Below are 12,419 nucleotides of genomic sequence, written 5' to 3'. Positions count from 1 at the left end.
ACCTAAAATATCTTGTCCCTTTTGTGTTCAGTAATGCCAGAGAGTTTTCAGCCATTCTAGGAGGGACTAGTAGGCTGCAGTCCATCGGGTCGCACAGAGTCGGACACGACTGAAGCGACTTAGCAGCAGCAGCAGCAGCAGGAAGGACTAAGGGGATCCCCCTAAAACTCCTACCTTTACCCAGAATGTACTCTTCTTATCTTAGCATACAAACATTGAAGCAGCTCTAGACTCTCCCTCTGACTATCAGGGATCTCTGCTGCTATATAGCCATTTGACTCACTTTCAGACAGATGAGAGCCTCATCCACCCACTTAACAGAGGAGAGAAATGCCAGGGAAAAATGAGATGAAGGAAGAGGACAATGGACTTTCCATGTCCATCAGTGAATTCATTCATTTGTCTAACAAATGGTTATGGAATACTTGCCGTTTTTCCAAAGCCTGTCCTAGGGACTGAGATACAGACAAATAAGAAACAGCCTGGCTTTTGAGGAATAGAAATTGTCTAGTGGAACAAACAAAAAAGTAATATAATATGACAATTGTGTTGGTGTACATATATCCTGGGGTAGTATAAGGACAAAGAGGAGGGGACCAAGCCTAGACTGAGGGCATCATCCAGACAGGCACGTGCTCTTATTCCTTTGAGTCCAGTGAAGTGAGTCACTCACAAAGGAAATATGAAGAAATACCTCATAGAACAAATAAAAGGATTGACTGGTAGTCCAATAAGCTTGGCTGATTGATTTTGGTGCCAACAGTCTACAAGGTTAAACAATATTCTCCCCCAGCAGTCAGCTGCCTAGATATAAAACAATGGATTGTAATTTTTTAATTTAACTATACTTGATTTACAATTTGTGTTAGTTTCCAGTGTACAGCTTCAGTTTCTGCTGCATTATAAGTCATTACAAGACATTGAATACATTTCCTTATGCTATACAGTAAATCCTTGTTGTTTATCTGTTTTGTATATAGTGGTGCATATCTGTTAATCCCATACTCCTAATTTATCCCTCCCCCACTTTCCCCTTTAGTAACCATATATTTGTTTTCTGTGTCTGTGAGTCTGTTTCTGTTTCATTGATAGGTTCATTTGTGTCATATTTTAGATTCTACATATACATGATATATGGTATTTGTCTCTCTCTGTATGACTTACTTCACTTAGTATGATAATCTCTAGGTCCACCCATGTTGTTGTAAATGGCAGTATTTCATTCTTTTTATGGCTGAGTAACATCAGTGGATTGTACTCTTGATGCGAGTTTTGTTGAGCAGGTTGCACCAAAAGGTCCTATTTGGAAAGGGAATTGAGTGTTGTTGAGAGCCAGTTCAGATAACTAATCAGAGGTTTGAAATTGAGAAAGGAAGAGAGACTGTGAGGAAGCTAAGGAACCAAGGAACTGGCAGCCCAGAGGCTTCAGTGGGCAAATGTATTAGATGTAAGCTTATGAGAGTAGAAGGCTGAGGACAAGAGACTCACTTGTTCATTCATCAAGTATTTATTGAGTAATTTCAGTATGTGAGGTAGTGTTACAGTGCTGGGAGTACATCACGAGCTGTTCTAATTGGCAAGTGGTAGTGTTAGTCACGAAGTCGTGTCTCTTTGTGACCCCATGGACTGTAGCCCGCCAGAGTCCTCTGTCCATAGGATTCTCCAGTCAAGAATACTGGAGTGGATTGCCTGCCATTCCCTTCTCCAAAGGATCTTCCCAACCCAGGGATCGAACCCAGGTCTCCTGCATTGCAGGCAGATTCTTTACTGTTTGAGCTACAGGGAAGACCTAATTGGCAAGAGAAGATGTTAAATAAGAAGAGTTGTAATATGTAAATTATGTAACATGTTAGAAGGTGAAAACGACTATGGTGGGATGGGTTGGAGAGAATGGAGTGGGACAAGAAGGATTTGGAGTCTGGTGTAAGAGTGTGATTTTAAGTGGGATTATCATCATAGGCCAGGTTGAGAGGGTGACATTTAAAGACATGAAAGGAGAGTGGGAATGAACCACACACATACATGAATTAAAATATTCCAGGCAGGGAGAACATCACTTTGAAGCCTTAAAGTGTGAGAATGCCTGGTGTTTTCATGGAATAGCAAGGAGGTATGTGGCATTGGATGGGCAAGGGGAAGAAGTAGGAAATGAGGTAGAGAGAGAGCAGGGACCAAATGTGAAGGCATTGTAGACACTGGTAAAGACTTTGGCTTTTCCTCTGAGTGAGATAGAAAGCCATTGCAGGGTTTTGAGCAGAGAAGTGACATGATCGGTATAGCTGCTGTGTTGAAAATAGACTTCGGGAGGATCCAGAGTAGAATCAGTGGGAGTCCAGTTAGGAGGTTGTTGCAATAATCCAAATTGCAAAATCAGAGTTTGATAAGGGTGATGGCAACAGAGGTGGTGAGAAATAGTTGGATTCTGGATATGTTTTAGGGATATAGCTAATAGGATTTCATGACAGATTGGATGTGGGAGGTGAGCTAGAGTTAAGTATGACTCCAGAATTTTTAGTCCAAGCAGATATAAAGATGAAGTTGCCATTATCTGAACGGGATGGGGAAGAATGTAAGAACAGGTTGAAAGGAAAACTAGGAGTTAAATTTTGGACTCATTGAGATCAGAGAGTGGAGTATTGGTGTTTAAATTTTCTGAAGTGGAACAATTTTGAATGATCTTAAGACCCAGGGTGTGACCCTTGGGGATGGGTATCTGAAAGTGGAATAAAATGCAGTTGTTATAATTAAAGAATTTAAATTCTTAAAATTGAAAGGTTAATGATATCTCTTAGGGTGGTCTCCTAGGATGGTGGCCCAAGCAGGAGAGAAAGAATAAGGGCCAGGCTGCTCTCACCCTTATGATACAAAGTTTGACTATAAATAGCTACAAGTCACATAAATATTAGTTTGACATTAGTTTGAACATGGGTTCAGATTTTAAGCTTAATACATTAGAGATAAACAATCACATTTGCTGAAACATAACAGATAAAACTATGATAAAGTCACTTGGAACATACCCAGATGAGTTAGATTTATAATCTCATTGTAGCATGGATCAAAAACAGTGGATTAAAAAAACATTCAATAAATTTCACAATTTAATCTTAATTGTTTTGTTAAAAAGCTTTTTGGAAAGATACTCATATTTGGTTTTAGATATAGTTAAACCATTTATGTAAATTCATGTAGCATTTTAGAAAGCATGGCCCTGTGACATTATAGGAAGGTTTTCTGATCATCACAGCAAGCTCAGAAGTAATGTTAGCTCCTTTCACAGGCCATTTTTCCAAACTCTGTCCTTAGCATCAGTAAGAAGAAACCTCAGGATGACCAATCAGTCTCCATAATGCCAAGTATAATGAAACTCCAAGGTCAGACACGGATATTTGATTAAGATTTTTAAAACATCATATTCTGAGCTGGTGAATGCTGTTTATACATCTAAATTCATTAAAGATTATTGAAATGGTAATTCAGGTTTATACAGGTTCTACAGATATAGATGGATATTTACCTCTATGTACTGAGACCTTCGGAGAAGGCAATGGCAACCCACTCCAGTATTCTTGCCTGGAAAATCCCATGGACAGAGGAGCCTGGTGGGCTGCGGTCCATGGGGTCGCTACAAGTTGGGCATGACTGAGCAACTTCACTTCCACTTTTCACTTTCCTGCATTGGAGAAGGAAATGGCAACCCACTCCAGTGTTCTTGCCTGGAGAATCCCAGGGACGGGGGAGCCTGGTGGTCTGCCGTCTATGGGGTCGCACAGAGTCAGACACAACTGAAGTGACTTAGAAGCAGCAGCAGCAGCAGCACTGAGACCTTACTTGAGAACTGAGAAAACTCTTCCCTTGTACTTCCAACTAATAAATGAAAAAAAAAAGGTAATGAGATAGTTATAAAATCCTTTAAAAAAATTCCCACATTGTTTCTGTCAGGAACCCCATCTGGGCTTTTTATATCTTTATAAATGAAACACAGGTAATCTAGATGAGACTGGCTGTTTATAGGTAGATAATATTTAAATCTTCTTGCCGTGCAGAAATTAATGTTTGTGGTTGATTAAAATATTCAGCATATGCAGGCTTTATCTTTTAGTTCAATAGAAAAATATAAATGACATTAGTGGTTGAATTCCTATTAAAGTATCAAAGACATTCTCCAGACTTACATAATTCACCTGCTGAATTGGAGCTGATTCACCTTTCAGCGACTTCACAGGTGTTAACTTGGCCAAACAAAACAGATAAATTGTCTTCCATTCATTTTTTTTTTCCTGAGGTAAGTTTTCAGTAAAACTAGGAAAATTATCAAAACATACATATATAAGTCCATAACATGTCCATTTGAAAATCAATTTGCATCAACTTTTGAGATGTGAAGACTATGTAATGTATATTTTGTTTTAAAGCAAAACACTAAAATGAGTTCCTCCTAACTAAATCAAGAGGGGGAGGAATTCTAAATCAGGATTCATACAGTACTGAACTACACAGAAGAGACCTGATTGTACAGTGGTGTTCACGTAAAATGGTCCAGAGACGAGTTAAGAAAGAAACCTACCAATCAGTGAGTGATCTAGACAACACATACGTTTGGCTGTGAAAGCTGGACATTGGCTTGGTGAAAATCTCCTCGTCAGATATTCATGGCTGATGCCTAGGAGATTGTAAGAGGCTATGGGGAAGAACAGCCTCATTTCTTGGTCTTGCAGGAGACCACCCAGTGGTTGTACCACTGCCCAGGCTACTGGCTGCACTGCGTGGTCAGTCCTGGCCAACAGTGCTCTGTTTTCTAAGTCAGTGTCAGAACTGGTCTCTCTGATGTATTGCTTTTCTTAACAAATGCTTTGTGGAGCTGCTGATAATCATTGTTACTTTGGTAGTCAGTATTCATCACATGAGCTTCCTGGGTGGTGCTGGTGGTAAAGAACCCAGCTGCCAATGCAGGAAACATAAGAGACATGGGTTCAGTCCCTGAGTGGAGAAGGTCTGCTGGAGGAGGGCATGGCAACCCACTCCAGTATTCTTGCCTAGAGAATCCCATGGCCAGAGGAGCCTGGAGGGCTACAGTCCACTGGGTCGCAAAGAGTAGGACACAACTAAAGCAACTTTAGCATACACGCACATTCACTACATATTCCCCCTTATGGGAAAAGACAAAGAAACTAGGGACAATTACTCTCTTTCAGCCCACAGTTTAAAGACATGATGACTGAGGATGTAGACCTATTAGAAAGTGGATAGGTAGGATAAGGTTAAATCTTAAATGGGGATACAGGAGACTTAAGGTGAACAACAGAAAATTGTTCTTTATACATGTAGCTCTCTTGCTAAGTGATGAAGGTGATATTTTAAGAAGATAAATGTGAAAATAATGTACAAGATATATTAGGACAGGGAAGAACTGGTGTTACAGAGAGCTGAAGCTTATACCAAAAAACCTAACAATTAATGTTTTTGCATTGCATTAGAGTATTCAAGGAGTTTTAGCACTAACCTCATTTGATCCTCACAATACCCTGTAGGTACATAAGAAAGGGGATATTATCTTTATTTCACAAATGAGGAAACAGGAACCTAGACTAGTTAAATGACTCAATGAAAGTCACATAGCTGTGATTGGCTGAGCCAGGATTCCCATCTCACACCTGACTCAAGTTCCATTTCTCCTAACATGACTGTAATCTGGATAAACGTGACAGCAGTAGGAATAGCACGTGAGGGACAGCTCAGAGAGATTTTGAAATAACAACTGAAAGAAACGCAGCGATTGAGTAGAGGTGATAAAGAAGTGGAGAAGGAAAAGGAAGAAGCAAAAGGTGATTCCCAGGTTTCTAAAGCCTGGAAGATGATGAGATTAATAACATTATCAGCTATATTTGTAACATGCTTGCTACATGCTGGGGCCTGTCCATGCTACCACACACTTGGCTGTATTGCCTCATTGAATCCTCAGCCCTCACAACTCTTTGGTTTGGGAGGAGGAGAGTGTGTATTATTATTATCCCCTATTTACAAGGGGAATACATGAAGGTTGTTTTCACATTTGGAGGAAGAAAAAAAAAATTAAGGTTTTTACTCTAAGACTAGGTAAAGCTCAACCAGAGTCATTGGCCTATGGTGACTATACTTGGGGCTTGAGTCGCAGGCAGTTTTGGTGTTCTTGTGTGTGTGCGTAATTATGTTGCTGAGTATGAAATAATCAAGCTGGGCTGGTGGTAGTTGTGACGGTTTTTAAGTCCTGCACTGCTAAACTGTTTTTTTAATGCCTCCCAGATAAATACTTTGCCTGTCTTTAAAATAGGCTCTAGTATGTAGCTGGTTTTGCCTTGGCTCTGGTCTTCAAGGTGGTCAGTCAGGGAATCCAGGTACATAGATAAGAATGCTTTCCCCCTCAGTAATTATTTTAAAATAAAGGTATAAGTACTCAGTAAAGAATCTTCCTGCAGTGAAGGAGACTCAGGTTCAATCCCTGGGTCAGGAAGATCCCCTGAAGAAGGGAATGACTACCCCCTCCAGTATTCTTGCCTGAAGAATTCTATGGATAGAAGAGCCTGGCAGGCTAAAGTCCATGGGGTCTCAAAGAATTGGACACAACTGAGCAACTGAGTATAATAAGTATTATAAGTGTAATAAGTGTAAAATTACCAAAGGACTAGTAGTATAAATACTGTGTTTATGCAGAATATACTATGAAAAGCTATGACAAACATAGACACCATTTTTAAAAAACAGAGACATTACTTTGCCAACAAAGGTCCATATAGTCAAAGCTATGGTTTTCCCAGTAGTCATGTATGGATGTGAGAGTTGGGCCATAAAGAAGGCTGAGCACTGAAGAACTGATGCTTTCAGACTGTAATGTTGGAGAAGACTCTTGAGAGTCCCTTGGATTGCAAGGAGATTCAACCAGTCAGTACTAAAGGAAATCAACCCTGAATATTCACTGGAAGGATTGGTGCTGAAGCTGAAGCTCCAGTACTTGGCCACTTGACGGGAAGAGCTAACTCATTGGAAAAGACCTCGATGCTGGAAAAGACTGAAGGCACAAGTAGAAGGGGTCGGCAGAGGATGAGATGGTTGATGGCATCACCGACTCAATGGACGTGAGTTTGAGCAAACTCCGGAAGATGGTGAAGGACAGGAAGCCTGGTGTGCTGCAGTCCATGGAGTCACAAAAAGTCGGACACAACTGAATGACTGAACAACGGAATACATTATTTAGACTAAAACCCTTAAGTATTGCATTACTTCTTAATTGTTAGTAGTTATTTTTATTTCTTAATTGTTATCAATCACAGTCCAGTTTAAGTCTGGTTTTCCCCTTAGGTTTACCAGTTCACTCATTTGTACCTTCTCTACAACCTCTATTGGTGCTGAGAGTATGTCTCAGACTCAGTCTACCTTTCCCTATAATCTTCAAAATGCTCTGAAACCTCAAAAATCACTAAAGGGTCTTCCCTAGTGGCTCAGTGGTAAAGAATTCACCTGCCAATACAGGAGACAAGGGTTCAATGCCTGCTCTGGGAAGATCCCACGTACCATGGGGCAACTAAGCCCATGTGCCACTACTTTTGAGCCTGTGCTCTAGAGACTGGGAGCCCTAACTTCTGAGCCCACAAGCCACAACGCCTGAAGCCTGAGCAGCCTAGCACCACTATACCATGACAAGAGAAGTCACCACAGTGAGAAGCCTGTGCACTGCAATGAAGAGGAACCCCCACTCCACAACTAGAGAAAGCCCTTGCAGTAACTAAGACCCAACACAGCCAAAAATAAATATATAAATAAGATTTTTTTTTTTTTTAATCACTCGAGAAGTAGTCCTTCCCAAATTTCCTGCTTTCAGTTCCTGCTTTCTTTCTCTTTCTTTCCCTTCTTGGTCAAACAGAGAGAGGAAAACAGTTTACATGTCAAATAAAGTAAATAGTGCATGAAAAACTCTCCAGACATTTTTCAAGTAGTGAAGTGAAGTGAAGTCTCAGTTGTGTCAGACTCTTTGCGACCCCATGGACTGTAGCCTACCAGGTTCCTCTGTCCATGGGATTTTCCAGGCAATAGTACTGGAGTGGATTGCCATTTCCTTCTCCAGCAGATCTTCCCGACCCAGGGATTGAACCCAGGTCTCCCGCATTGTAGACAGATGCTTTACTGTCTGAGCCACCAGGGAAGTCCTGTATTTCAAGTAGCATTTTACTGTAAAGCTCATTTTGTTTTTAATGTAATTTTTTATTGAAGTGTAGTTGATTGGGCTTCCTTGGTGGCTCAGATGATAAAGAATCCACCTGCAAGGCGGGAGACCTGGGGTTTGATATCTGGGTCAGAAAGATGCCCTGGAGAAGGGAACAGCTACCCACTTTGGTATTCTGGCCTGGAGAATTCCATGGAGAGAGGAGCTTGGCAGGCAATAGTCCATGGGCTTGCAAAGCGTCAGACACGACTGAGCAGCTTTCACTTTCACTTCACTTTCATAGTTGATTTACAGTGTTGTGTTAGTTTCAGGTATACAGTAAAGTGATTCAGTTATACATACATGTACATATATATATGGAACAACAGACTGGTTCCAAATAGGAAAAGGAGTACGTCAAGGATGTATATTGTCACCCTGCTTATTTAACTTATATGCAGAGTACATCATGAGAAATGCTGGGATGGAGGAAGCACAAGCTGGAATCAAAATTTCCGGGAGAAATATCAATAAACTCAGATATGCAGATGACACCACCCTTATGGCAGAAAGTGAAGAAGAACTAAAGAGCCTCTTGATGAAAGTGAAAGAGGAGAGTGAAAAAGTTGGCTTAAAGCTCAACGTTCAGAAAACGAAGATCATGGCATCCGGTCCCATCACTTCATGGGAAATAGATGGGGAAACAGTGGAAACAGTGGCTGACTTTATTTTGGGGGGCTCCAAAATCACCGCAAATGATGATTGCAGCCATGATATTAAAAACGCTTACTCCTTAGAAGGAAAGTTATGACCAACCTAGATAGCATATTAAAAAGCAGAGACATTACTTTGTCCACAAAGGTCCTTCTAATCAAGGCTGTGGTTTTTCCAGTGGTCATGTATGGATGTTAGAGTCGGACTATAAAGAAAGCTGAGTGCCAAAGAATTGATGCTTTTGAACTGTGGTGTTGGAGAAGACTCTTGAGAGTCCCTTGGACTGCAATGAGATCCAACCAGTCCATCCTAAAGGAGATCAGTCCTGGGTGTTCATTGGAAGGACTGATTGTGAAGCTGAAACTCCAATATTTTGGCCACCTGATGCGAAGAGCTGACTCATTTGAAAAGACCCTGATGCTGGGAAAGATTGAGGGCAGGAGGAGAAGGGGACGGCAGAGGATGAGATGGTTGGATGGCATCACCGACTCAATGGACATGGGTTTGGGTGGACTCTGGGAGTTGGTAATGGACAGGGAGGCCTGGCGTGCTGCGTCGCAAAGAGTCAGACACGACTGAGCGACTGAACTGAACTGAACTGAACTGAAATACATATATATATATACACACACACACACATACACATATATATGTATTACACATATTTGTTCTCAGATTCTTTTCCCTTATAGGTTATTGTAAAATACTGAGTGTAGTTCTCTATGCTATACAGTAGGTCCTTGTTGGTTATTTATTTTATATATGCGTGTGTGTGTGCTCAAATCGCTTCAGTCCTGTCCAGCTCTTTGAGATCCTATGGACTGTATGTAGCCTGCTAAGCTCCTCTGTCCATGGGATTCTCCAGACAAAAATGCTGGAGTGGATTTCCATGCCGTCCTCCAGGGGATCATCCTGATCCAGGGACCGATTCCATGTCTCCTGCGTCTCCTTCATTGCAGGCAAATTCTTTACCGCTGAGCCACCTGGGAAGCTCATTTTATATATAATGGTGTATATATATTAATCTTGAACTCCTAATTTATCCCTCCCTCCTTTCCCTTTTGGTAACCATAAGATTGTTTTATATTTCTATGGGTCTATTTCTGTTTTATATCTAAGTGAATTTGCATCATTTTTAATTAGAGTCCACATATAAGTTGTATCTTCTGATATTTGTCTTTCTCTGGTTTATTTGACTTAGTGAGATAATTTAGGTCCAGCCATGTTGCTGCAAATGGCATTATTTCATTCTTTTTTAAGACTGATTAATATTCCATTGTATATACAACCACATCTTCTTTATCGATTCAGCTATCAATGGACATTTAGGTTGTTTCCATGTCTTGGCTATTATAAATAGTGCTGCAGTGAGCATTCAGTTCAGTTCATTCGCTCAGTCGTGTCTGACTCTTTGCGACCCCATGAATTGCAGCATGCCAGGCCTCCCTGTCCATCACCAACTCCTGGAGTTCACTCAGACTCACGTCCATCGAGTCAGTGATGCCATCCAGCCATCTTATCCTCTGTCGTCCCCTTCTCCTCCTGCCCCCAATCCCTCCCAGCATCAGGGTCTTTTCCAATGAGTCAACTCTTCACATGAGGTGGCCAAAGTATTGGAGTTTCAGCCTCAGCATCAGTCCTTCCAGTGAACACCCAGGACTGATCTCCTTTAGGATGGACTGGTTGGATCTCCTTGCAGTCCAAGGGACTCTCAAGAGTCTTCTCCAACACCACAGTTCAAAAGCATCAATTCTTTGGCACTCTGCCTTCTTCACAGTCCAACTCTCACATCCATACATGACCACAGGAAAAACCATAGCCTATGCAGTGAGCATTAGGATGCATATATCTTTTCAAATTATGCTTTTCTTCAGGTATATGCCCAGGAGTTGGATTGCTGGCTCATATGGCAATTCTATTTTTTTGTTCTTTAAGGAACTTCCACACTATTCTCCATATTTCTGTACCAGTTTACATTCCCACCAATGGTGTAGGAGGGTTCCTTTTTCTCAATTTCCTGTCCAGAATTTTTTTTTGTAGACTTTTTGATGATGGCCGCTCTGACTAGTGTGAGGTGATAATTCATTGTAGTTTTGATTTGCATCACTCTAATAATTAGCAGTGTTGAGCATCTTTTCATGTGCTTTTTGATCATCCCTATGTTTTCTCTGGAAAAAATGTCTATTTAGGCCTTCTGCCCATTTTCTGAGTGGGTGCTTTTTTTGTTATTGAGCTTTATGAACTATTATATATTTTGGAGATTAATCTCTTATCAGTTATACCATTTGCAAATATTTTCTTCCATTCTGAATTGTCTTGTTTATGGTTTCCTTTGTTGTGAAAAATCTTTTTAGTTTAATTAGATCCAGTTTGTTTATTTTTCTTTTTCTTTTCATCACTCTAGAAGATGAATCCCAAAAGATATTGCTACAATTTATATCAGAGTATTCTGACTGTTTTCCTCTAGGAGTTTTATGGTATCTGGTTTTACATTTAGGTCTTTAATCCATTTTGAGTTTAATATTGTATATGGTGTTATAGAATGTTCTAATTTCATTCTTTTACATGTAGCTGTCCAATTTTCCCAGTACCGCACTTTGAAGAGACTGTGTTTTTTCTGTTGTATATTCTTGCTTCCTTTGAGCCTGTGCTCTGCAACAAGAGAAGCCACCATAATGAGAAGCCCAAGCACGGCAACTAAGGGTAACCCCTACTCACTGCAACTAGAGAAAACCCATGCAAAGCAACAAAGACCCAGCACAGACAAAAATAAATAAATACAAATTAAAAAAAAAAGAAATGTATTAATTTTGTATTAATTTTGTATCCTGTAACCTTACCCAATTCATTGATGAGCTCTAGTAGTTTTCTGGTAGCATCTTTAGGATTTTCTGTGTAGAGTATAATGTCATGAACAAATAGTGACAGTTTTACTTCTCTTCCAGCTTGGATTCATTTTATTTCTTTTTCTTCTCTGATTGCTGTGGCTAGGACTGACAAGGCATTGTTGAATAAAAAAAGTAAGAGCAGCCATCCTTGTCTGATTTTAGAGAAAATGCTTTCAGCTTTTCACCACTGAGTATAATGTTAGCTGTGGGTTTGTCATTTGTGACCTTTATTTTGTTGAGGTAGTTTCCCTCAATGCCCACTTTTTGGAACGTTTTTATCATAAATGGATGTTGAATTTTGTCAGAAGCTTTTTCTGCAGCTATTAAGATGATTGTATGGTTTTTATTCTTCAGTTTGTTAATGTGTATGGATTTGCAGATATTGAAAAATCCTCGCACCCCTGGGATAAGTCCCCCTTGATCATGGTGTATGATCCTTTTAATGTATTGTTGGATTTGATTTGCTAGTATTTTGTTAAGGATTTTTGCACCTATGTTTATCATTGATATTGGCCTATAATTTTCTCTTTTTTTGTGGTATCTTTGTCTGCTTTTTTTTTCTAATAGTTTACCTTACAGCTCACTTTTAAAGGTTCCAAACTGTATCTCCTTAGGAATCTACCTGCTAGTTATTCACTCAC

The 12,419-nt window shown here is 40.2% G+C and overlaps 1 protein-coding gene across 7 annotated transcripts in view; it reads left to right on the top strand.

Moving 5' to 3' along the window:
• Positions 1 to 12,419, top strand: part of GPR156 (G protein-coupled receptor 156) — a 110,037-nt gene that overhangs the window by 65,659 nt on the left and 31,959 nt on the right. The window lies entirely within an intron of this gene.

This window comes from Bubalus bubalis, chromosome 1 (assembly GCF_019923935.1).
Source record: "Bubalus bubalis isolate 160015118507 breed Murrah chromosome 1, NDDB_SH_1, whole genome shotgun sequence".
NCBI classification, from domain to species: domain Eukaryota; kingdom Metazoa; phylum Chordata; class Mammalia; order Artiodactyla; family Bovidae; genus Bubalus; species Bubalus bubalis.
Note: the sequence above shows the minus strand (reverse complement) of the source record. Positions and strands in the feature narration are given on the sequence as shown.